The sequence below is a fragment of the Pleurodeles waltl genome, chromosome 10 (genome assembly GCF_031143425.1).
Source record: "Pleurodeles waltl isolate 20211129_DDA chromosome 10, aPleWal1.hap1.20221129, whole genome shotgun sequence".
Taxonomy (NCBI): Eukaryota; Metazoa; Chordata; class Amphibia; order Caudata; family Salamandridae; genus Pleurodeles; species Pleurodeles waltl.
Window position 1 is genome coordinate 1,036,205,082 of NC_090449.1, and position 25,399 is coordinate 1,036,230,480.

The 25,399-nt window shown below is 43.5% G+C and overlaps 1 protein-coding gene and 1 non-coding gene across 3 annotated transcripts in view; one reads left to right on the plus strand and one right to left on the minus strand.

Moving 5' to 3' along the window:
* Positions 1-25,399, minus strand: part of RBMS3 (RNA binding motif single stranded interacting protein 3) — a 1,236,319-nt gene that overhangs the window by 1,048,480 nt on the left and 162,440 nt on the right. The gene's annotated exons all lie outside the window — the stretch shown is intronic.
* LOC138262532 (U6atac minor spliceosomal RNA) lies at positions 23,150-23,277 on the plus strand. Its single transcript, XR_011199253.1, has one exon. It is a non-coding gene; the product is annotated as a U6atac minor spliceosomal RNA (small nuclear RNA).

Here is a 25,399-nt window from a genome sequence, read left to right on the forward strand (position 1 = left end):
AATGTAAATAGGTCAATGGGTTACAGCTTTTGGCAGAGAGATCCTTTTGTTGCTTGCAGTTAAAATCCTAATACAGAACAGTGAGCAATTTACTGTCATCAAAGTGCTGCATAAAAACTGCAAGGTGTAGATAAGTGTTATGATTTTTCCCCAGTCTTTCGTTAACCTAAGGTGACAAAAAGGTTTCATTTGAGTAGAAATCAACTCGTTGATTAAAGAGAAGCCCCAACCATGGTGTTGCGTTTTAAATTCTGAGTTTGTGCTTCTCCAGACAAAGCACTCTTAAACGATACTGCCTACCAGTATGTATGACGTGACTCCTATGCCTTGTAGTCCTCTGTCTTATGTAACATTTCCTATGCACTGATTTACACACGTATGATGATTGTCCCTTTATAATGTGTGTGATGTAAACTGCTCTTACACCCTACACTGGTATGAGAGCCGCTATAAAAGTAACACTACAAAATTAAATTAACTGCATCTAAGAGAGAGTGGTTATGGAGACTTAAGAGGCACTGTTAAAGGGTGGTAGTGAGGGAATCCGTGGCGGAGGTGGTCATTGGGGGGCACCAACAAACACTGTCACACCGGGCACCACCAGCGCTAAAGCCAGCCCTGTATCCAACCTACCTTACCTATTTGCAGACCCTCCAAGAATCGGCCCTTTTGTAAAAGTCCTGCGATTTTTAAAAAAGTGCATGTGAAAACTAATGAACTTGTAATTTTTTTTTTTTTTTAAAGAAAAGTAGCTCTCTCCTCCTTTTATTGGCTGCGCCCTGTGACATAACACAGAGGCAGAGCAGAGGCGTTAAATCCCTCTGTCGCCTGTCTGGATCCCCATCTATACCTCTCTAGGCCACCTCCCTCTCCACTGCCCTCTATCTCCATCAAGCAGTATTGCAGAAAGTCACCAGTTTACTCTTACAGTGGTTAGGTGACAAAGCAGAATAATCAGTCAAGACACGTCTGATTGTTTATCATTATACAGGCTTGCTGATGGGTCGCAGAGTCAATGTGATGACATGGCCACAGAATAAATAATTTTGTATTTTGCACCTATTTATACAGCAGGATGGGCCTAAGGTCTTTAGAACTCTTTACAAGAGCACCAGTTACATTACACAAGGTCAGATTCATTTGCGTTTTTTTCAGGCATGGAGGGTTTAAGTGATTTGCTGAGGATCACAGGATGTTGAGGCAACGCCGAGACTGGTACTGGTTCCCCAGTTCCATCGCCAGAAGCTCTCGCAAACAGCAGATCTCGCAAACAGCAGATCTCGCAAACAGATCTTCTAGGAGGGAAGAAGTAGGCCAATAAAACACACAACCTCTCGATTGCAATTCGCTTCCAGGTGATCTGGAGCAGCATTTTTATGACAAGCACATATTACTCCTGTCACTAAAATACCACAAATTTGGGGGGGTTGGCTTACAGATTTTGCATTCTGTTGCTGCAGCATTTGCCAGACCAAGCCGCTAAATCCTGGGGGGGTCTGTATATGGGTCAGGCAGTAACCAAAAGACAGCAGTCTGCCCAGGTGTCCAGAGGGTGGATCCCCCATCCCCTCAGAGCTGGTGCTGCTCACTGAGATGTGCTGTGCTCGCAGAACTTATTGGCACCTGGTGATTAACAGCCCTTAGCGCAGGAGGCAGCTGTATTGGAGAACTGCTCGCCAGTAAGCCAATAATATAGACTGCAGCACATTAGATGTTCACTTCTATTCAGGAAATTCACTCCCTTTTACCAGCCTTTTGGCTGTACCCGCTACAACGATTTCAAACCCTCACCCCTCCCTTCCACTTCGATTTCCTATTCATAAATCCTATTGGTTGCAATCCTAAGGTTGCATGTTCCTTTAAGGTCAAGAATGAAGACAAAAAGTATTTTATACATCTCTACATGGACTCCCGTTGTACACTGGCGACGAGGATGGGATCATTAAAGGGCTGATGACCAAGTGGCACAGGACCCTAGGTTTTATCCCATCTTCCTTTACTCACGTTCTGCTGGCCTGCTGCCCATGTTTCTGGTTTTCATCCACCTTTTCTTAATCCACATGACAGTTTAAGAAAGCTTAATGTACAGTGTAGGTAGATATACCATTAATTGCATTGTAAAATAAATGAAAGATTGTTTAACAGTGCAGTAATTATAGTGCACCACCCTCTGACTCATTTTTGTACTTTTCTATTTTGTATCTTTTATTTGTGCACCCTATCAAAAACAATGCTGCACAGAGGTTACCCCAAAAGTGGTGGTAAAGATAGTTACAGCGCTCGATAACTAGAGCAAGGATGAATATGTATATAGTATGTATGCACGTATGTGGTGTTTATATAGCTTGAACGTGTCAAAAGGAACACAGTGCTGTACAGACAGTGGCACGTGGCCAGATAGTGGAAGATAATATTGAGCAGTCCTTTGAGGGAGCACTTTTACTGTTTTGAGGTAGGGGTGACCAGAAATCCTGGAGTTGAAAACAGTGATTTTTGAAGTTCATTTTAGGGTAGGTCAGGGTATAGGTAAATCTTGATTTGCGGTAACCCACCAGTAGGAGCAGGACATTCTGAGTCACTACGGCCCACATTCCCATTTGGAATACTGTATGTAGCATTTTGATGTAGAAAATTACCAATACCGCGGAAATCCGTAATTTCATGACATGAGATTACTGTGGTATTTCAAATAACTCCTCCAACGTGCCCTTACAAATGAAGAAATATCACATCTCATTCACATGGTAATTCAACATGTTTCGCCAATTTTCAACTTCGGCGTTTTATCAACTTTTACATGGTGAATTGTCCAGAAGAGACAACAGGCATTTGCAATGCAATGTGTCTCGCGTTTGCTCAAGTTAGAGCGATTAGCGTTGTAAATTCCTAAATGGAATTTTTTTGCCACATAAATTGAAAATGAAAAGTAAAACAGTTGGCAGAAGCAAGTCAATTCAAAGCACCACGGCCATCATGACAGTGAGCGCAAGAGTTATTGGCTCCCTGCGTGAATGTCTAGAAAGGATCGCAGCTGAGATGAAAGGTAAACCGAAAACGGAGGAGGGGCCATCACACGCTGTAATAGGAGGAAGCGTGATGTAGTGTGATGGCCAACAAAAATGTTCACTTAGTAAATCGCCTGGGAGAGAACTCAGCACACAAAGCAGGGACATTTCCCAAAATGCACCAATAAAAACGAAGCATTTAAACAAGCGCAACAAAGGATGAATAGCAAGAGTGGGCGTGGTTAAAAGCCCGCAGAGAGATCACAACAGGCCAGAGCGCTTGCGTGATCGACCCTAAAAAGTACAATATTCCCACTGGAGTGGTAACTTAAAATTCAGCTTTGACGCTGAATCAGAAATTCCTGTAAACTTGGAATCTAAGCGTAAATGGCGTGAAAGACTTTGAAGCACTGAGTGATGTAGAGGATTTTTAAGGTGTAGAGTCTGTTTTGGGCTTGCAAGAGGAATGGGAGAGCAATGGTTTGGAGGGAAATTATAAACAAAAGACACGGCATGTCCAATGACAGATTTAAAAACTACAATAAGGAACATGTACAAAGGCCTTTAGCGAACTGTGGTCACATGTTTTAATAAATGCAGACTTGCATGCAATTTCCTAGAAAAACATTGACAGAGCACCAATTTTGAGAAACAATTCCACCTAAACCGCTTAATCAAAATGTACTTTCCAGGTGAAAGGCATTGAATATTTACTAGAAAGTAACTTAGAAACAGATTCCTTCTTAAAATAGCCTTACTGTGCTTATTCAAGACGTAAATGCTATTAATATAAAATGTGGGTTCTTTCTGTTGCTTTGTCAGTAATGTTTTTCATTGATCAGTTCTTATTCACCCGCTTCACTTCTCAAATCCTGTGACTGAGTAAGTTTACCACGTTTATTCCAAGCCCCCCCTTCATCCTCTACCTTCTTATTACTAACTCTCCCCTTCCCCTAACTAACTCTCCCATTCCCCTTACTAACTCTCCCCTCCCCCTTAATAACTCTCCCCTTCACCTTACAAACTCTCCCCTTCCCCTAACTAACTGTCCCATTCCCCATACTAACTCTCCCCTCCCCCTTAATAACTCTCCCCTTCCCCTTACAAACTCTCCCCTTCCCCTTACTAACTCTAACTCTCCCCTTCCCCTTACTAACTCTCCTCTTCCCCCTACAAACTCCCCCTTCTCCTTACTAACTCTCCCCTTCCCCTTACAAACTCTCCCCTTCCCCTTCCTCTTACTAACTCTAACTCTCCCCTTCCCTTAAAAACTCTCCCCTTCCCCTTACTAACTCTACCCTTCCCCTTACAAACTCTCCCCTTACAAATTCCCCCTTCCCCTTACTAACTCTAACTCTCCCCTTCCCCTTACTAACTCTCTCCTTCCCCTTAAAAAATCTCCCCTTCCCCTTACAAACTCTCCGGTTGCACTTAGTAACTCTCCCTTTCCCCTTACAAACTCTCCCCTTCCCCTTAATAACTCTCCCCTTCCCATTACTAACTCTCCCCTTCCCCTTACAAACTCTCCCCTTTCTTTGCAAGGGACACGCCAACACCCTCCTTCACTGATTTTTAAAATGGTTCCCCTTCTCCCTCTCCCTCTTTTTTAATCATTTTGTGTGCCCCTGACTGTCCTCATTTGTCCTCTGGACTTTTTTTCTGACCAAACTCCCTCTCCCACTCTTCTCCAATCCCATTTTTATTCTTCAGCAATGCAGCTAAGTTTCCTGAAAAGACTGACTACAGTACTACATTTCTTTTCTTCAAAAAAACGTATTTTAGTGAATATTATTTTTTCCATATTATTTGTTTGTATTTTCTATTATTGTCAACCAAACTGCATTTTTATTTATTTGTTTTTTAACTCAATTTTGCTTTTGATTATTTGGGTGCACAGAAATTTTGTTTTTGTTTAATTTTCCACGAATTTACATACTGTCATATGCAGTGAAACTAAATTTGGGGCTTCAAAAGTATGCAAGTAATAAAGTCTGGTCGTTGGTTAAAGGGTTTAAAGGAGACGTGTGAAGGTCTTGAATGTGGGTATTACAATAATCCTGCTGCTGGATGACAAACTCCATTCATGTGTAAGGAAGTAAAGATGACCTCAGTCTCAAACAGTCCCATCCCATAAAAGATGGTAGAGAGGACATCAAGCGAGGCACAGGGTGAAGGGAAGGAGAAGCTGGCTAGGATGAAGTCAGCTTAAAAGTGATACCGGTAGCCGGACAAGTAGAAGACATATGCTGAGGATGTGCACAGGGACAAGAGATGGAGGGCCAAGGAAATACACATGGAGGACTCCCACTGGTAGGGAGCTGAGCATGGTTCGTGAAAGACCTACAAGTTACAAAGTAAAAATTATAAGAAAGGTAGGTATTTGGATAATGAATAAGGTGTCAATAGTGCATAACCCAGATATAACCCACTATCGTCAACTGATTCATAGGTGCAGGAGATTTGAAGATGAAGGAAATATGGTTGTGATGAGTACATGTTATACAGTTTGAGATGTGAGACTGAATTCATAATGCAAAAGTCTGATTATAGCACACTAGAAGTTATCACTGGTGATACTGATGGAGAATTGATTAAGGAGTAGGAGTCTGATTTAGAGTTTGGCTGATGGGTTACATCATCACAAACATGCCGGACATCTTGTCCGCTGTATTGCAAGTGCCTTTGCATACAATGCACCTGTAATATGGAGGATGGGATATATGCCATGTTTGTGATGGAGTAACCCATCTGCCGATCTCTAAATGAGGCCTTACATGTTCTAAGGTTTTGTCGGATGAGCATCAGCATAGTAGGTTAACAGGGATATAAAATTTGGTCAAATACACATTATGACTGCTTAAGGCATACAGCACTCATTTATAGTGGATTCACACATTTCTAGAAGGCTTCAATACCTGAAGCTTTAAATCAAAGGTTTCATTTAGAGAGTTCAATGAAACACTGGGAGAAGGGGGATACCTAAAGCATCAATTCCTATCTGCCTGCTGACTTTGATTCATTGGGGTGACAAGAAAGATGCGCCCATGCCTTCCCACCACACACTTCGAGGAGTTATTATAAATCCCTTTGGAAGAAACGCTTACAGGATAAGTACGGAAATCCTTGCAGCTGCCTTGGTAGGTTTCAAGGCAATTCTGCTTCAAGGAGCGGCAGGCAGGCGCAGACAGTCAAGGCTGAATGGGTGTTTCTTTGGACACAGGCCATTTAACTCAGGGTCCTCTGTCTGCATCTAAAAGCAAACCAGCTCTGCTCAATGTGAGCTACAGGAGGAAGCGGACACATCTATCCTGGGCAGATTCCTCCCTGCAGATGGTTACTGTGAAAAGCTTTGAGGGCCGCACAAGCTTTGGCACAATAGGGACACCAAGGAATACCTAGATGTACTAGTTACTACCAGACAGAAATAGTGTGTTTATTTCTAGAACACACAGATAAGCAAATGCCTCTGGCAAAAACCCAAATGCAGCAAAGCAGTAGCCTACCTTTGCTAAGATGATGGTGAGTCCCAAGCAAAGAAAAGTGTTGGATGTTTTCTTAAACAGACTTAGATAAAGCCATAATACTTTGAAGAGTGAGGAAATTCAAAACGTGCAGGTTCCATCTTACATGTTAGAAGGTAAGCACTCATTTCCTTAAACACATAAACATAATTCATGCAAATGAATGCTGAACAGCTGTAAACAACTGAACTGTTTTGTTCGTGATTTATTTAATGTATTGAAACATTTATTTGAAAGTCTGTAATGAATTATGAACCACACTCACGAATGAAAAGCATTAATTTTTTGGTCACAAATAATTATTATATAATCATTACATTTCATTACACACACACACATGCGTGCGTATGGCAGTTGTAAGGCTGTAAATTCAGCCACAATGTAAAAGAGCACCATTGGCCTCTAAGTAATACTTATAAATGGATTAAAAACAATTTAACATGCCACTCTGATTTCTGTATATATGCTTTTATCTGCCCCTGTGGAAAGATCTATGTTGGCAGCACCACATTTCCAGTGAAAAAACAAATATTGGAACATATGAGTGCCAAATAAAACAGGGACAAACAATACCCTGTGGCACGCCATTTTGAGGCAGTACGTTAACCCAATAAGGATCCTTTAAGTTATTTTGCCCTGGACAGGACACCGGCCTTTATCAGAGGAGGTAACTGTACACGACAACTTAGACAGTTACAGTCTAGTGTATTCTTGAACTAGACACTAAGATCCCTTGGGGCTTGAAAACCGATGAAGAAATGTTCATTCATTTGGGCGATTACATTTCTCTGACCTTTATATAGGTCAATTTTTACACATTCTATGCCATATATTCTGATCAGTGTATCAAACTGAAGATCAGGGAGTCCAGCAGTATGAAATATGTATTCTATATTTTAGCTTTTCCTAAGCAATAGGTCCACACATGATGTTGGTTTTTAATAGTAATGTTTGTAGCTTCACATATTGCATTTTAATGGTTGTGTTTGATGTTTTCAAACAGGAGGGTCTTGGGTAAGGCTGTCTGGATCTGTCCTGTCTGGCCACTTCAATTGCGTCAACACTGAAACCGGCTCCTCCCTTTTGTCATCGGAGCCACATAGAGCTAGCAGGGCTTGAAAAATCCACTTGACCACTGCATTGGCAAGTCTTATCTTATTTGGTGAGGTGCTATTTTTAATACTTACAGGTCCAGAGTTGACACCGAACAGGTGTTCTGTTCAATTGAAAGTGGAGCTGCAATAAAAGGTTCCTTTAAATCTTGTTCTTATGTCACATTTGCTCTGTGTTCACCTACAGAGGTCAAAAGTCAGTTTTTCTTACAATTAATTTTCCTTCTGACTGCAGAGTTCCAGGACTTTGTAAGGTGAACTGTATGACCTGCTGCTTAGAATGTAAAATAAAGGGATAAAGGTTGTCAGGTTTTTCCTAACACACAACATTTAAATGACTAAGTAAACTTTGCAAACATTTAAAAATACTTTTCAGTAGTTGTGAAAGCCCTTTTTTTATAATTATGTGTGATGAAAAAAATATTTTAATAGGATGAAAACAAATCAGAATACTTTATGGGGGTCATTCTGACCCTGGCGGCCGGTGGCCGCCAGGGCCACCGACCACGGGAGCACCGCCAACAGGCTGGCGGTGCTCCCACGAGCATTCTGACCGCGGCGGTTCAGCCGCGGTCAGAAGCCGCAAGTCTGCGGGCTCCCGCCGACTTACCGCTGCTCGGGGGGAATCCTTCATGGCGGCGGAGCGCGCTCCGCCGCCATGAGGATTCTGACAGCCCCTACCGCCATCCTGTTCATGGCGGGAAACCCGCCATGAACAGGATGGCGGAAGGGGGTGCCGCAGGGGCCCCCGTAAGAGGGCCCCGCAAAGTATTTCTGTGTCTGCCTTGCAGACACTGAAATACGCGACGGGTGCAACTGCACCCGTCGCACCCCTGCAACTACGCCGGCTCAATTCTGAGCCGGCGTCCTCGTTGCAGGGGCATTTCCTCTGGGCCGGCGGGTGCTCTTTTGGAGAGCGCCCGCCGGCCCAGAGGAAATGTCTGAATGGCCGCCGCGGTCTTTTGACCGCGGTGCGGTCATTTGGCGGCGGTACTATGGCGGACGGCCTCTGCCGTCCGCCATAGTCAGAATCACCCCCTATGTGTTGGTGTGCAAAGGATATGTTTTCTGAAACCCAGTTTTCAAAGATTGTTAATACACTACATAGTTTTATCATTAAAGCTGCAAGTTAGTGGAGAGGTTTTTAGATATTTTTTGGAAAGTTACTGTGTGTAGATGACAATATGTTATCACATCATGGTTTAGTGATATATTTATTAAATTGAGTGTTTAAACAAACTGAGAAACACTCCTGCTCTGATGGCAATGTTGTTAGTAAACTAAAGGAAGACCTAGGTTATGTGGGTTAGACGTCATGGGTATGTGGGCTAGATGATTGTGATGCATGCAGCAAACTTGAGTCTACTTAATCAAACAAAAGAGTTTTTTTGCACGGCAGAAATGCTGAGCTCACATATTTGAAGGTGCAATCATATGTGAGAAAGAAGAAAAAGACGCCTCTGTAAACTATTTGCCAAGGATCACACAATTTGAGACAAGTTTACGGGTCAAGTACATTACAGTTAGGTCGAGTAGATTATTTAAGTTACTCGACCTGCAGGTCCAGTAACATTTTTATGATTTTTCGAGCCCTGGTTAGGGTATCTTAACTTGATTTGTTAAGCTTATCAGTTTTTATACATGAGATCTAATTTGACTGTTGTATGCAATTTGTAGACGTTTTCATTCTGAGCAGCTGTCCCAACTTTATAAGATTAGCTCCTTTGAATTGAATTTTGTTTGACATATGATATATAAATGACCATTCGCAGTAGTGGATATTTGCTCTTCAACTATTTCATTAATTACTAAATTATGCTGGTTCCAATTATGATCATGATTGAGCGGCTTCACTATATGGTGTGACTGTACAGTAGTTATGCTATATAAGTGGGAACGTTATAAATTAGTTCTGAACTGAGAAATGTACAACACTTTTATAATCATTTTCCTCCAAGATTGCAAATTATCATGTTATCTACTTGCTAAATGTCACTTTGGCAGCATGAAATATCAGAGGAATAACAGCTACTAATGGAATTATAGTTTACTTTTAACATCTGAAGAACTGGTGTTCCCACAATCCTGAATGTTATGTGTTAAGTTAATTTTTTTAAATACTTCCTGGACATTACGTTATGATGCTACCATTCCAATATGGCTGCCCGCATTTTAGACCGAGTCCTTGTTTGTTTTTTATGTTGTTCATGTTTCCATTGGAATTGTCCTTTTTCTATGTCAATGCATTGAAGTACTTTTTTAAATGTGATGTCTGTAAGAAAACAAACTCAACCGTGATCAAGACGGTTCCCCACCAAAATGAGTTGGGTTTCCTCTTATTGAGAAATTACAGTAAAATAAACATTGGATGAATCGCTGCATTTGGTAACGGTCTACTTTTTTTAATGGAGTGCTCACTACCATCACAATTGAAGTCGGGATTATGGTTCCGATAGATAGATAGATAGATAGATAGATAGATAGATAGATAGATAGATAGATAGATAGATAGATAGATAGATAGATAGATAGATAGATTTTTTTAATGTCAACATAATTTGATTTATTTAACAACAATGTCTGTGGGGTGCCAGTTAAGGTCCATGCATCAATTCTTTTATTTGGGACTGTGTTGAAAGTGCCTGTAAGTTGCCGTTTCTTGTACATCAGTCTCCAAGGCTGCGCTGGAGTACATTTACATCTGTTCAGGGACCTTTTTGGCTGCAATAACTTTAGAAGTGTGATTTGTGGGTGGGTGTCTGTATTTGCATTTCTTTCCATAACCACCGTAGTAAGCACTATGAAACAATGTTCTAAGGGTGTCTGTGTCTCTGAATCCTTGTTCATGGGGCCTTTCTTGGAGAACATTTTGGTGCCAAAGAACTAAAAGAACTACTAAGATTAAGATCTAGGCTCTTACACCACATACACCACATGGGGACTCGTGGATGTTTCTTAAACATACAGTCACTGTGTGTGCTTCCAACATCCAGCTCACATGTAGTCCTCATGTTGTCCTTTACTAAATGAGAGCTCACCATGTTTTGCTGCATTCTGATATTTGCTTGTAATGGAATTATGGTGACAAAATATGTCTGTAGAGGTCAGAATAAATAGGTAAAACAGGACTGAATAAACTTCTCCCACCCAACATAGTTCAACATGCAATCTCTGTCCATGCTCCAAACAGAGCATTGTGCTTCTGAGGCAGAAAGGATGCCAGAGAAACATGTGTTTGCTTATTGCGAAAAACAGGAGGCTGACAAGTGGCTGCTGGGTTCTCCGGTGAAGCCAGAACTTCATTAGTACTAATCCTCTGAATGTATGCAGTCACAGCATTTGATTTGAAACCAATTAATACAATGCTCAGACTATTGTAGCTGGTATTAGTTATGGTCTCTCGCTTGTGGTAGGCAAGTGGTTAGTCAAACGCAACAAAATCAGGGTGTGATTCGGTCACAATCGATCGAAAGCCCTTCTAGATCTAAAGGACCACCAATACAGATATTCAAGAACACAGTCTGTTCAATAGGCAGGCCACATGTTACCAACTTTTGCCAAACCATTTAACTAAATGTGACCTTCTCAATCTCTGAGGCTTAATCAAGTTTGGATGAGTATTATGCTTTTCCAAAAATGCCTCTTGATTTTGGGTTCATCCCAAGGTTTGGAGGGATGGGATCAAAACATCATCTCATTTGAATGATGAGATGCTTTAAAATATTCATTACAGATCTAATCCCTAACCTCAATTCTCACCCGCCTTCATGAATACAAAATTTGTGGCTGCATCTTCTTGGGGAGTATATGAAATCCACAAATCCGCAATTTCGTGTGATTCATCAAGCCTCTGTCCTCTGAAACAACTGGCCATTATGGATTTAATAAAAAGGCAGAGATGAGTAGTTGTAAATGTCAGCCAAGTGGTATTAAGGCTAATTTCCTGCAGGAAATAAATCTCTGGCAAAGAGGACACTCTGTGTGATTCAAACAGGTTGTGGGACCTTAGGCATTATCTATACCAATATAACAATAATTCAAGTTTCAGCTTTTAACTTGGCTACTCTACAAGCACAAAGCTTCTATGTTGTGTACATATTGTGAGTATGCTCCTCCTCTGGTACTCTGCTACCAATCATTATACTTATGTGTGACAGAAGACAGCATGGGGATCTATAAAATACCTTAGTGATGGGTGGACAGATGGATAAAAGCAAAGGAGGGCAATATGGAAGGTGAGTGTGTCTACATGGTAAGTCAGGGAGATGTGGGGACATGTGGGGCTTTCTGGGGAGTGGAGATGGCTGGATGGATGGACAGACCGATGGAGCAACCAAGCGACATGTACAGGTCCTTCCTTTGCATATATCCTTCCCTGGTTCCCACAGCTCTCTTCCCATGACTTTCTTACTTTACCATACCATATTTTCCCTAACGTTCTATCCATTCAGTCTGTTGCTTTAGTACACATAGTTTTGCATACGCTTCTTTCTACATTGTTTGTAAAGCACTCTACTACTGTTGGTGGAGTGTTGGCGCTATAGAAAAAAATATAAATACCTACCAATGGATGGATGGAATGATGTGCAGACAAATAGACAACTATTTAGATACAAATCAATGGGAAAAAATTGACTAAGCAGATTGAAAAGATGGACGGAAGAATGGATTCTAACCCCAAGAGACACAAATGCCATCACACAACCCCAAACAAGATAACAGAACACAATCGTACAAATCAAACAGTACATTCAGCAAATAAATAATTTACCCACCCATTTGTAATCCCATCCTTGTCACCAAATATTGCACAACTGACTGAGACAAGCTCCAGGGTAAACAGGGATGTGACCTAGTGACCTGTATGACCTTCTACTGCATTTAAAGCTATAACACGTTTATATATCTGTCTTATTGAATGGTGTGCCCGAGGCTATCAAGGCAGTACAACTTTAATCTATGAGGCTAATGGCAAACAGGAGAAGAACCCAACACAGTACAATGGCAGACCTACACTGTCGGTTACACCATCATTACAAGTGAGAATGTTCATGTATTCTGTTCATTTATTACACGAAAGAAAAATATTTTCCAAAATCAGAATCAGAGAAGAATCAGAGTTATTTTTTTCAGCTAATGACCATAAAGCACACAGAAGGCGATAATCAACAAACACAATACAGTATAAAAATATTAAAACCACTGTTGGCAGATAGAACACATAATTCAAGGTGGTAAAAGGCTAAAAGATCAATAAAAACTCAGGATTAAAGCAATAGGGAATTGTATAATTTTACACTTTTAAATCTCTGCTTTCTGAACTGCTGGGATGAGCAACCCCCTAGACATGTCTCTGTAATACCTGCAGAAGAACAGAAAGGGCAGTAATGTTTGGTCAGAGGATTTGTCACAAGGGCAACAGCAGATGGTGGGGACATCATATTGACCAATGAGAAAACACAGTTTCCACCTGGTAGAACACAGGCGGAATCTAGTAAGGAGAGACCGCCCAGGGGTTCTCAACCCACTCTAAATATGGTCCAGTCCCAGGACACTCTCCATAGGAGTCTGAGGTGGATGGGGCCAACTCCCTTGGCCTAGATTGTTCCATCAGGACGTTTTCCTTAACCCTACCCCTTGTCCTCCATCTTAATAGATACAGGACCATTAAAAAGGGTGGGTCTTCCAAGTCTAGAGAAGTTGGTCTGTATAAATTATAACCATGGCAGCGAGGTACCCAAGGCACGCGCCAAGAAGTCCTCAATAACATCTCTACTAAGAGAGGCCGGAGCGTTACACCAGACAGAACACCAAAGTAACAGGGGAGCTAGTTTGATGCAGTCTTCAACATAGTCTAAACCAAGCTCCCCGTAGACCTTAAAATTGCAACTATTGGGATGGACCCCCTAGTAAGTTATGTAGCACCCTGTTTTTTTCAACTGCAAGCTGCCCGGTTCAAGTACACTTGGAATTCTTTTTAACACGCCTCTCCTGGGCGAACGATATTTTGTTGTTGATGCTTTGTAGTAATAGGCCGCACTCATCGCTGTCACCAGCATAATACCATCCGCTTAGTCTTGTCATTTTGAACATCATCTACGTCAATCACAATAGGAAGTCTTGACGAGGGGGCATCAGCTGTGCTGTCATCCTCAGTAACAATGCCTGTCGACTACCAGCTACTGGAGGGAACAGATGCAAGTTCAGAATCCTCAAGCTATCTTAAACAAGGTGAGAATTAAAGACGGGACAGCTTGGTTGTATATTGCACGTGCTGCAGAGATGTCAAATCACTCAAACCACATAAAAGTTGCATTATGTTAAAAAGGTGCAAGTTTCCCTTTAAGAAAACACCATATTCCTTTCAACGTAGACAATTTTGCATTCAGGTTTCTAAGGCACCGAGTTCTTTTTTAGGGCCAAAGCACTGTACATAATATATAATCAAATGGCTTCAACAGATAACATCTTATGTTGACAGAAACAAACACGCTAGGTGGGGCTGATAGAGAAAATTAGCAATTTCTCATGTTGACTTATGCCTACATTATGAATAAATTTCAAACTTTCCTAGAGTTCATGAAAAAATTCAGGGGCATTTCTGAGAAGCTGTGACTTGTTACAGCTTTCCGTGTGTGTGCTCATATGCATAAATATTTATGCCTCGGGAAACGGCAATGCAATGCATCAGTGTGTTTGCATCGAATAACCTTTTTTAGTTTCTCCATGGAGTATCTATCTAGCTATATGTATATGTATATATTCCTCTTAGCTACTCCAGCTGAATATATATATATATATATATATATATATATATATATATATATATGTATATATATATATATATATATATATATATATATATATATATATATATATACATATATATATATACATACATACTGGCAGCTGGAGTAGCTAAGAGGAATATTGTGAAGGCATGGGGATTGACCAGACCCCTGCGGGTTCAATATTGGGAGAATGATTTGGATTGGTGTCCACGGACAGAACAGGTGATATATCAAAGTCGGGGCTTCACGACAAAATATCAGAAAGTATGGAATACATGAAGCGCCTACAGGTAAACACAATCGGTCACTGTGGGGAGGCTAGAGGGTATTTATGGACTCAGAGTGGGTCGAATGCAGATTGTCTTGGTTCTGGATAAGAAATGTGAGTATACATGTCAGATTGTTGTCTGATACTGACAGCACTTGTGATGATATTGTGCATTTGCTTGCAATGCTTAAACTTTTTTGTAAAACATTATGCCAATTGTTTTACGCTGAGCAACTGTTAAATAAAAAAGATTTTTTTTAAAGAAAATCACCATCATATCACATTATGAATGAACTCATATCAAAAGCTAAGCTTTACTGAGTATTCAGGATTTAAATAATTTAGCATGGTCAGCTTTGTAATATGTGGAGATATAATAATGTGAGATAATCGTAGCACATCAATTTGATACATGGATAAATAGACAGTCATAACAATGATATGCCACTATTAAGTGATTTGTGGGTTTCCTTAACCCAGGGTGTATGGGAGGTAGAGTGAGTACCAGGCCTTTGGGTGACTCTCCACTGGCATCTCATGCTGCACCAGACACAGCATGCCCTCTGACCCTATGGGAGAAGGTTCAGGAGGTGGCGCAGAAGGACATCCAGGAAGTGATGTCCAAGCGCAGGAGCATGCAGAGGCCACTGGTGCAGAGGAAGCTGGCATCGGTGGGTCGGCGGGGCAGTGCATTGGATAGTAGCCCAAAGTCCAGCTTCTTGAGGATCTTCAGAAGTCCCCAGAGGCCCTTGCACTCTTTAATGAGGGGGAAGAGGGAGTTGTAGGACCTTGGCCCCTGGTCCGCTTCAGCTTCTAGAAGCCACTTGGTGCCCTGCCTTTGGCCTTTCTCTTTTTTATGATGCTAAATAGCGTCAGCAAAACATATTTGCATTGGCAGCCGAAAAAGGTGAGAACTGTTGGATTATGCCAATGCTTGTTTACGTATGTCACCCACTTCTCTGGATGGTACTTCTATTCATACAACATTCCAACTGTCAGGTAATGTCATAGAAGATGGGTTTCATTACATTTTACAAGTTGGTTTGGCTGATTGTCCATACAACATCTAAATAATAAACCAAAAAGTTAACAATGGCATCCCTTTTCTTCCTTAAAGTTTTGGGCTTCAGTTGAGTCTGAAGTCAGGTCTGAACTCTGAAGCTATGAAACTGATGGCTCTTCATAGGCTTCTGCCACCTTAACTGGCCTACTTCCTGTTTGCGTAGCGGGTGGCTTGAGTCCCGCCCATCAGGATGCAAGGAAGGCAGTGTGGTGACGCACCCCTTCCGTACCCCTCCCTGCCCCTCTCTATCTGGCCATGGTCTTGAAGATTTTGTGCAAGACAAGGGCAGCTAATGGCTGTTCTCTTAGGACAATGGGGTGGTCAGCTCATGAACAATGCAAGGATTTTGATGTCACAGTTAAAAATATACTTTTGCATGTGATGCACCCCTCTTGTTCCCTCTGCCTCCCAGAAATGGACCATATTTGCACAGCCCAACAATACATGTCACTTTGCTGCCCTCTGCTGGTGGAGGCATACGGCTACCTCACCTCACTTTATGGACACACCCTGACCATACTGGCTCTGTAAATCCGCAAAGAAATATTAAACAGGCAGAGTCAGTGTACAGAACATAAGAAATATGATTAAAGGAGTCATCATGAGTGACTTGCAGGTGGCAAATTACTGGTGAAGCAGAACACTGGATATCCGGTAATGGGCTGAAACCATGAACTACAAGCAGGACTTTAGGTGGGCCGGGTCCAGCAGGTGCTGAGACGGGTCCCTCTAGGGTTCTCCATGTTTGCCCTCACTTATGGGGTGAAAACAAATCTTAACTCACCAGCAGTCCCACCCTTAACTGTGTTTCATGAAACTTCAAAGAGACTTGTCTCATCATTTCTGAACTGAAGCATTTTAAATATTTTGTACACAGAAATTGTTGATTATTTATCTCATGCAACTAACAATCATTGACAAAGCCAATAGTCCTGGCTTGTTGTACGTGTAATGTTACTTGTATTAAATATCTGGATACAACGCCAGAAAAAAGCAGCAAAATACCAGTTGGGAGGCACACTATGCCAGACATAGGTTTTTACCTTTCATGTTTTAAGCCACGCCCCTAATTACATCGGCAACGCCCCTTTGAGAGACTTCCCAGTGTCTTCATCCGACTTAAAGCCCTGACTACAAGTCCCCATCGATAAGTCGATAAGGGCCCAGGAGTGAGGCTTTGTTAACACCAAAATTTTGAAGGTAGCAGCATTGGGGTGCATTTTCTAAAAGTATTTCCATAAGTGTAGAGATGTATTTAGCATAATACTCAAACAATATTTTGCCCTCCACCGTTTTATTTACCGTCCACTGTCAACGTCTAAACATGTGTGAACTTGTTACAATGAGCAATGCCTAGAAGTCCACTAAACGACAAAAGGGGCGGGGCGGTGGTGTAGCCAGGTGAAATAAGTTGTGATATCACAAAAGACAATCTTGGATTGTGAAATGATGTCACAATCTATAATGGGACTCAGGTCCAGAGAGCACGTAACATAAGTGCGAGGAGTGGCCAACGGTAGTACATACAACAATTTGGGGTGGGCAATAAGAGAGTATAAACAAGTAGGGAGTGGGAAATGACATCAAATAAAAGACGATGGGTGGCGTGGGCAATGATAACACATAAGTAAGTGTGGAGCTGGCAATGTTGCCACATAAAGCAATTAGTGATCAGGCAATAATAGCACATAAATCAAGGAGTCAGTGGGCAATGACATCACATCACATACATGGGGAGTGGGCGATGGCATCACATAAAACAAGTGTGGGGACTGGACAATGAAAAGACATAAAGCAAGCCAGGAGAATATATTGATATCATAACGAACACGCACTGATGTCACAAAATGGAAGCAGGATTTGGGTTCTGAGGTCACATGATGCGAGAGGGGTTGGGTACCAAAGTCACAAGAGATGCGTGCTGAGCAGCCACTGACATCCTGAAAAAAACGTAAAGAAAGGGAACTAACACAAACCGAATCTCTTCCTGGGTACCACCAGACAAGCTCTGAGGAGCACTGATGGTACAGGAGAGAGATGCTAAGTGGTTGGTTCTTGATTCCCCAGAGATGTGCACGATTGGCAAAAATGTCACAAAGAAAAAGCAGTGAGTACTCATGCGTGTCACGGGGGGGAGGGAGTGCACACCTAATGTTGTGAAACACATGCCACGTGGGCACAAATGGTACATGACACCAGTGCTTAATTTGTGCATGTTGTTTCTGGTCCGGAGCACCGGCACTTATTTTTGAGGGCCGGCACTTATTTTTCTGCCTCAAGCCTTTACTGCGAGCAAAAGACACATATGGGAAAAACGGAGGAAGAGGAAAACGAAAACGCGTCACAAAGGGAGAAAGCAGAAAACTGCAAGAGTGAACTCAAGGGGCAGGGAGGGGCTGTAAATGGAGTAAAGAGGCCAGAGATGTCTTCAGGATTACGCTGCCTTCCGTGTTTGCACATGTAATTGCAGCAGCCACGTTTTTAAGAGGACTTTGTGCACAGGAACGTTTTTATTTACAAATTAAGCACTGCATGAGACAGTAGGAAGGGGGCAGTGCATTAATTATGTTATTAAACCACTCGGCCGTGGCCACTGATAGGATCATGGTAGGTACTGAATTTATATAAGGGAAGGTTCACATGAGCAATTGAGTTGAACCTGGAGTCCTGGGGAGGGAGAGAGGTGCAAGTGAGTGGAAGGCGGAAGGAATTAGTACTGAGTGATTTAGGATGGTTTATGTAGGACCAAAAACACTGACTAATAACAACAATAGTTTTCATGTGAGATTACACAGAACCATTGCTTGAAATGGAAAAAAAAGTGCAGGTACTCTGTGCTAGACTACCTGCTTGTTTCTGAGAAGTGACAGTACTCTCCAATTAAAAGTATTACGTTTTTCTTGAGATGTGCTGGTACTCTCCCGCTCAAAATAGAAAAGTGCCGGTACTCAGTACCGGCCCATTTAAAGCACTGCATAGAACCCACGACCCTCAGATGCCCCGACACTCAGTGACACCCGGGAAGTCAGCATCAGGCATGGGACAGAAGAAATGCATGGGTGTGAGTTTGTCACCATCTATGCTGGAAGGCAGGAGGCTCGGGTCAGTCTTTCTCTGCTCTCTGGGTGGCCCGCTAGCCCGACAAACATCTGAAATGTGGAAGTGCCCCCCCCCCCTTGGGGTTCTGGATTTCAACTGAAGATATAAACGCAGACTTGGTAGGTTCCACATCCAGCTGTTCAGTACACTGGAACATGATGACCTCTCCCCTTCTTTCTGGAATCGCCACATTTTGTCTTTTATGGAATTGTGGATAAAAATAAGTATTGAAACAGTAGATTTAGAATTACATTTAGTAAAAAAAAAAGGATGAGGGGTGAGTTTGTTTAGGATTTACTGGAAATATTGGGAGGCTGAGGAGACGGAGCAATGACAGGTCTTCAAGGCGCTTGGAGGATACCTTTGCAGTGAGGTCCGCCTAATTCAGCCATGTCCTGAGTCCCTTTTGCCTACTTTATATGGTGCCGGCCAGTCCTTAGCCTCTGCACCTTTGCCTCCATAACATGTGGTGCCTCTCTGTCGTGCTTCTTTGAGCCCTTTCGTTGCAGTCCTTACCTCCCCATCGCTTCACGTGTGGTAAGCGGGCCTCCCCATCTGTTCGCGTGTGGAGGACCACGAGGGTCCTGAGCGCCTTGATGTGCGCTTTTGTGCACCGTGATCAGGGCCACTGGAATTATGCGATTGAGCAGCAATTTTCGCATAATTACAGATTTGCCACATAATCCATCATCTACTGCATCATTTGCAGAGTTGAACAAAAAAAATGTTTCTAGCTCAAACGATTCAAAATGTTCTAAAAATGCAGCGTATACGTGCTGCGCAGAGAAAGGACCTTTGCAAAGTCACATCTGTGCTCCTACATCACCATATGTAGCTGCTAAACTGGTGCTAATGAGGTCAACCTCCAGACAATGTTAAATTTGAAAGTGACAAAATAATGACGTAATGCCATCACACAATGTGGCGCATTGTGCCGCATCATTTTCCGTTTCTTGTCGCATAATTTACTCGACCGTGTCGCATAATTTGGCACTCTCTTGCCGCATAATTCCAGCGTCCCTGCCCATGATGCCATTCCGGACCCTCAGCTCGGTCACCTCACCTGCCCCTGACACCCCTGTCTGGCCAGACCCTCACCACACACAGAGGAAGGGCTTAGACAACACCTCAGTAAGCTTAAGAAAAAGGACGCAAACAACATTTGCCAACAACAACACGAGAGAGATGGAGATGGCTGGTGTAAGACCAGTTACATTTCATGGCGCTGTGGGCTGTGTCCTTGTTGCGCGCGGGTATTTCCTGTTGCTCGACGCGCCCTCATAAAACATTTCCAAATTGGAGGGTTGTAAGGCTGACAAAAGCGGATAATCGGGTCACAGCTCGGCCTGGCTTCTCATTCAACCCATCCGCTGTTTCCTTAGGCCCACAAAGGAGCCCATAGACAGAGCTGCCAGGTGAAACCCGCCGAACAAAGGCATGCAAATTGCTGCCCATTATCTGGCAGGCGCGGGTACGATTAATAATGGGGCCAGAGATAAAGGCGCAGTCAATGGCTCGTTTCTCCAGCGGCGGAGCGTGCGGCCTTCGAGTGAAGATGCTCGGGGGCGGGGGGGGGTGGTATTGGGGGCGGCTGCAGGGGGCTTGGACAAGGAAAAGGACAGCCCTTGACGTGGGGAGAACCGCAGGCGCAGACCGCCTGGGCCCCGAGTTTGTACGTTTCTTATTACAGCGCGTGGCATAGCCGCCAAGTTTTCCAGGTCCACGAATTTTAAGGACAAAAACGGGGACATTTCGCAAAAAAATAGAAGAAGGACTACAATGTTACTTCAACCGAGCGCATAGAATGGCAGCGCTCATCAGCAGAGAATTACTAAGAACATAAATAAAATGCAATTTTTAAAGCCAGTATAATGCCTGTTAATTAAATGTTAATTAAATTGCTCTCTGCTAACTATCTCTTCTTTGGGAAAAAAAATAAAAAATCACCTCCCACAGTTTTCAGACGACCCTCTCTTAAAACCACATGATTTCTGGAAATCTACCTGGGCAGCTGGAGAAAAACCAGGACTGTCCCGGCAAATCCGGGCCGCCTGGTCACTCTATCCATGGGTGATGTGCTTCTTTAGCCCAGAGTTTTTTCCTTTGAGTTCTGTGACGTGTAGCCGTGCTTTATCGTGCAATAAAGACGACGACAAGTCCCAGCACTTAAAGAAAAAACCTGGAATGGAGCAGCACATCACGCATGGACCTGGGAAACTTGTCAGGGCTGCATGGCTATGGTGACCAGGTGTCCCGGATTTGCTGAAACAGTCCCGGTTTTCCACCAGCTGTCCCGGCAGAATCAGGGAAATTTAGCTCATGTCCTGGTTTTTTGACAGGGTCGACTGAAAAAGGTGAGAGGGACTTTTTATGTTTTCCGAAGTAGGCAGAGGTAGCATCTGTTATAAGAAAGCAAATTAATTAACAGGCAGAATACTGGCATTAAAAATTCCATTTTATTTACGTTCTTAGTGACTCTGCTGTCATTTTTCGCTGATGGGCGCGCTCATTCTGTGCGCTCGGTCGAGGTAAAATTGTAGTGCTGCTTCTATTTTAGTTAAATGTCCCTGTTTTTGGCTTTAAAATTCTGGTCACCCTATGCATGGAGGCCCGCCATGCTCAGCTTAAGTGGTACCACAGCCATCAGCAGTAATTACATATTATTGATGTTAATAGGTCAGTCAATAAATACATTAGTTGTTGGCATAGGTGTGCAACCTGAAGGACACAGGTTTAAATCCTTGTGGGTCCACTCTGCCTTTCCCAGTGCTTAATTTGTAGAAGCAGTATGTGGCAGGGGCCAAACTTTTGACAGAGCGCCTCCCCAATTGGGGGGGTGCGGCGCTTAGTGCCCGGGGCCGCCGTGGCCCGAGCCCTGTACGCTAGTCTTACGTTTTCTGGCCTTGGCACTTCCGGAGGCCGCACGTGTAACTTCCGGCCGCCTGCGCCGCCCCCTCCATTGGGGGGTATTAAAGTGCCCCCCAGATCAGGCCTCAGCCTTTTTAGTGGAGACGGCGTGGGCGGCACGGCCAGTGAACGGCGTTATGATCGGCGATATGGCCCAACAACGAGAGCTCGTGTCTTTAGGGTTAACAAGCAAATGTTCGAATCCTAGTCTCTGCCCGTCGTTTTCCGGTGATCGGCGCCATGAAGAAGGACATGGAGGACGCTGACATGATGCTGTGGACGGAGGCGGACTTTGAGGAGAAGTGCACGCCAGGGACCCCGTGGCCAAAGCGACCACTGCCACCCAGGCCGAGGCCTCCCCGCCCAGGAATGTGACCATCAAGTAAACAGAAAGCTTGAAGGAGGTGAGTGCCCGTCACTCGGTGAGAGTCCAGGGGCCTAGGTGTTTCTGTCACAGAGTGATCGCAGAAACCACGAGGGGCCCAGAGCAGCACTGACCAACTAATGGATGTTTTGGGTGAGAAGGAGTGCCGGGTTTCAGCTATTCATTTATATACCGTGAACTGCAAATAAAGTGTCGAATTCCTGGGTATAGAAACGTGTCCCCGAAATTTGATGGAAGGCGAATTAGCCACATTTTGTAATCCTGAACTGGTAGATTCCAAGTCTCCGTGGCCTCTTTGAAGATCCTACATAAAAGGGTGCCGGGCAGTGGTCTGTGAGGCTTTCTGCTGCTAGAGATCAAACCTGGCAGTACGTCTCATTGTTTCCTGATTGTCATTAAAGTTATCCGGATCTAGCATTGTAGGTCAGTGAGCTGTGTATGTGCTTCCGCCGCTCGGACCCTGAGGCTTGGCATCTTCATTTCGGCAGCAGCACCCCCAGCCCTCACAAGTTTATCATTTCTGCTACTTGCTTCGGCCACGTTGGGCAGATGCGAGCTGCTGTATATACTCTACACCCCCCGCGCCTCTGCAGCTCTCGGGGGCTGGGCCCAGGCATATTTTCAAAAGTAGACTTTGTGATCATATAGACGGAGGCTCCAAGCATTGCGATCACATTTCATGATTCTTAGACCATTACAGAGGCGTTAATGAGCACAGTTAAATATTTGTCCTTGCCTAGTCCTTTGTGAGGCTCTATAGTCTACTTCCAAGTACAACTCCTCATCCGTCGTTTTAAAGCTATACAAACAGTTCCCTTTTCAATTTCCCCTTCGTCTCTATAATAAGCTGCAGCTTGTTTTGTTTCTTTTTGATTTTGTTTTTTCTGAGGACCTGGGTTTTTCCTAAACTGGGGATGCCGTGGCCTGTTACCAGGCATAGTGCACGTTCCGCGACCGTCTTCGCAGCTAGTGGTCGGCAATTACCTGTATTTTATAAGGTGTTGTATGAAAGGAGAGAAGGTTAACACTCCCCTTGACAAGGATGGAAGAGGTCCTAGTGGCCTTTACAACACATATACGGTTAAGGTACCGCCACTTACTTTGTGGCGTTTAACCATGTTTTTCGAATATGCGTGTCAGTTTGTCTATTGGGCAGGGTGCTCTGGTTCCGTGAGAGTAGTGAGGAAGTAGTTAAGATTGCATGCCCATCCAGTCCTTGGCCTCTCATCCAGTACAGGCAAGGCTGTCCTCGTGCAGTGTTTTTGGAATTACCTGAGCTTGACTCCTGTCTCCGTGAGCTGGGAAGCCAGTGAACAAGACTAACAGAGGGTGGGCCGCCACCCAACAAACAAGTTATTGTACCCTTAGAGGCATGCCTATTGCGCCACATTGGTGTGTGCTTCCTAACGAGGCCAGTAAAAGAGATGCACTCCTGCCCCTGCGGATTCTTGGGTTTGACGTCAAACCGATTTTTTTGTGCAGAAGTAGTCCTAATGTTTGCCTGCTCGCCATGGAATAGCAGGTTCCACATGACAGTCTGCAGCCCATGTGGCAACCTTTTGGATTGTCTGCCCTCTGTGCTGTACAAGGACAGAATTCTTTGGAGCGAAGGCTACCGACTGAGCAGTGAGAGCGAGAGACCGTTCTGAGTTAAAGAACTTAGCGTTGCGGTCAATGTGAACCTGATATACAGACCAGCGTCAATAAATCAATCCACCTGATATTAGGGCAGCAAAAAGGTCTGTGCCAGACCGTCTAAGATGATCCAAAAAAAAAAAAAAAAAAAATCCCAGCAGGAATCAATAGCAATGTGCATCAAAGGAAAGGATTAAAAGTTCAACTGTGATTGTTAAAATCACACAGTAATCCCTGGTGTGCCAGAAAGGGGTACACGTCCGAACTGCACAGTATGAAACTAGAAAATCTGGGATCATTCCTGGCTTTCCTGCGTAAGCAAATTGTCTGATCCTACCCTACTTTATTTCACAGAAGCTCCGTTTTTGTTCATTTTCACACACATATCACCTTCAAATTTGTGCTTTAAGGGTGTGCGCTCTTAGTTGGGTAAAGCGCCTGTCTGATAAATAGGAGGTCACGAGTTCAGATCTCAGCAGTGCCTAAACTTTTCATTGTTAGCATCGTCATTAGGGCGGGAATTGTTCCAGTGCATGTTTAAAAGCTCAATTTTAATAATACTTCTCGAAGCGGAGATCCAATATAATGTACTAAGATGAAACTCTTTACCTGTTAGAGAAATACACTTGAGTGTTAAGGAGAGTTTAGCACATGTTACACGAGGTTAGTTGCATGAATTACAGCCATATAGTTCCAAGGCCCGGCTCGTGCTGAGTCTTATAGCCCGAGTCGACCCTTGTCTCGGCTCAGCTCCCCTTGTTAATCTGTTGGATGCCAGTAAGATATCTCATTAGATCAAGTCACTTGCTAAGGAAACATGTGACCTGAAAGCTACACTTGTGAGTCCCTGCTCCATAGCTCAGCAGCTTTACCCCTCTGTTGTACAGATGTGTGCAATCCTAAGCAGCATACATTCAGTCTCATTAAGATCTGTGCTTTAAATGGGCTGTTACGGTCTGGTACTGAGTACCGGCACTTTTTATGTTTAGAGGGAGAATACCTGCACTTATCAAGCTAAACGCAATACTTTTAATTGAAGACTACCGGCATTTCTCAAAAACAAGCAGGCACTCTGCTACAGAGTACCTGCACTTCTAATTTTCCATTTCAAGCACTGAGTAAGATAGCTCAGTGGGCTCATGCAATCACTGCTTTGGCATGTACTCCAAGTCAGACTTTTAGTTTCCCAAGCTCCCACCACAAAACTAAGGGCTTTCAGTAGCTTTAAATAATAGGTGTTAATTTTGTCATTACCTCATTTTCCTATGCCCAATTGTAGGGGGACAGGAAGTGGGGGAGGTGGAAGCCACAGGACCTTTCCACCCAGTCATCCACCCATGTTCACGGCCACTGACAGGGATGAGTGCTGGGTGTAGGGTGGTAAAAAATCATTGCTAATTAGCAACTAGGCAACAAAAAGGATACAGCAGCCAGGTCCTGCAATAGAACAGAAAATAGAACACCACCTCAGCTTTTCTTCTGAATTCATGCCCTCATTATCTGCCCGTCGAGCGCCACCCCCTGCTAAACTTGTTTTCCTAAAGCCAGGTGGAGCAGACTTAAAGGCCCCAGAATCAATATGAGGTCTGCCCTGGGCCCGCTCTGGGCGGCTG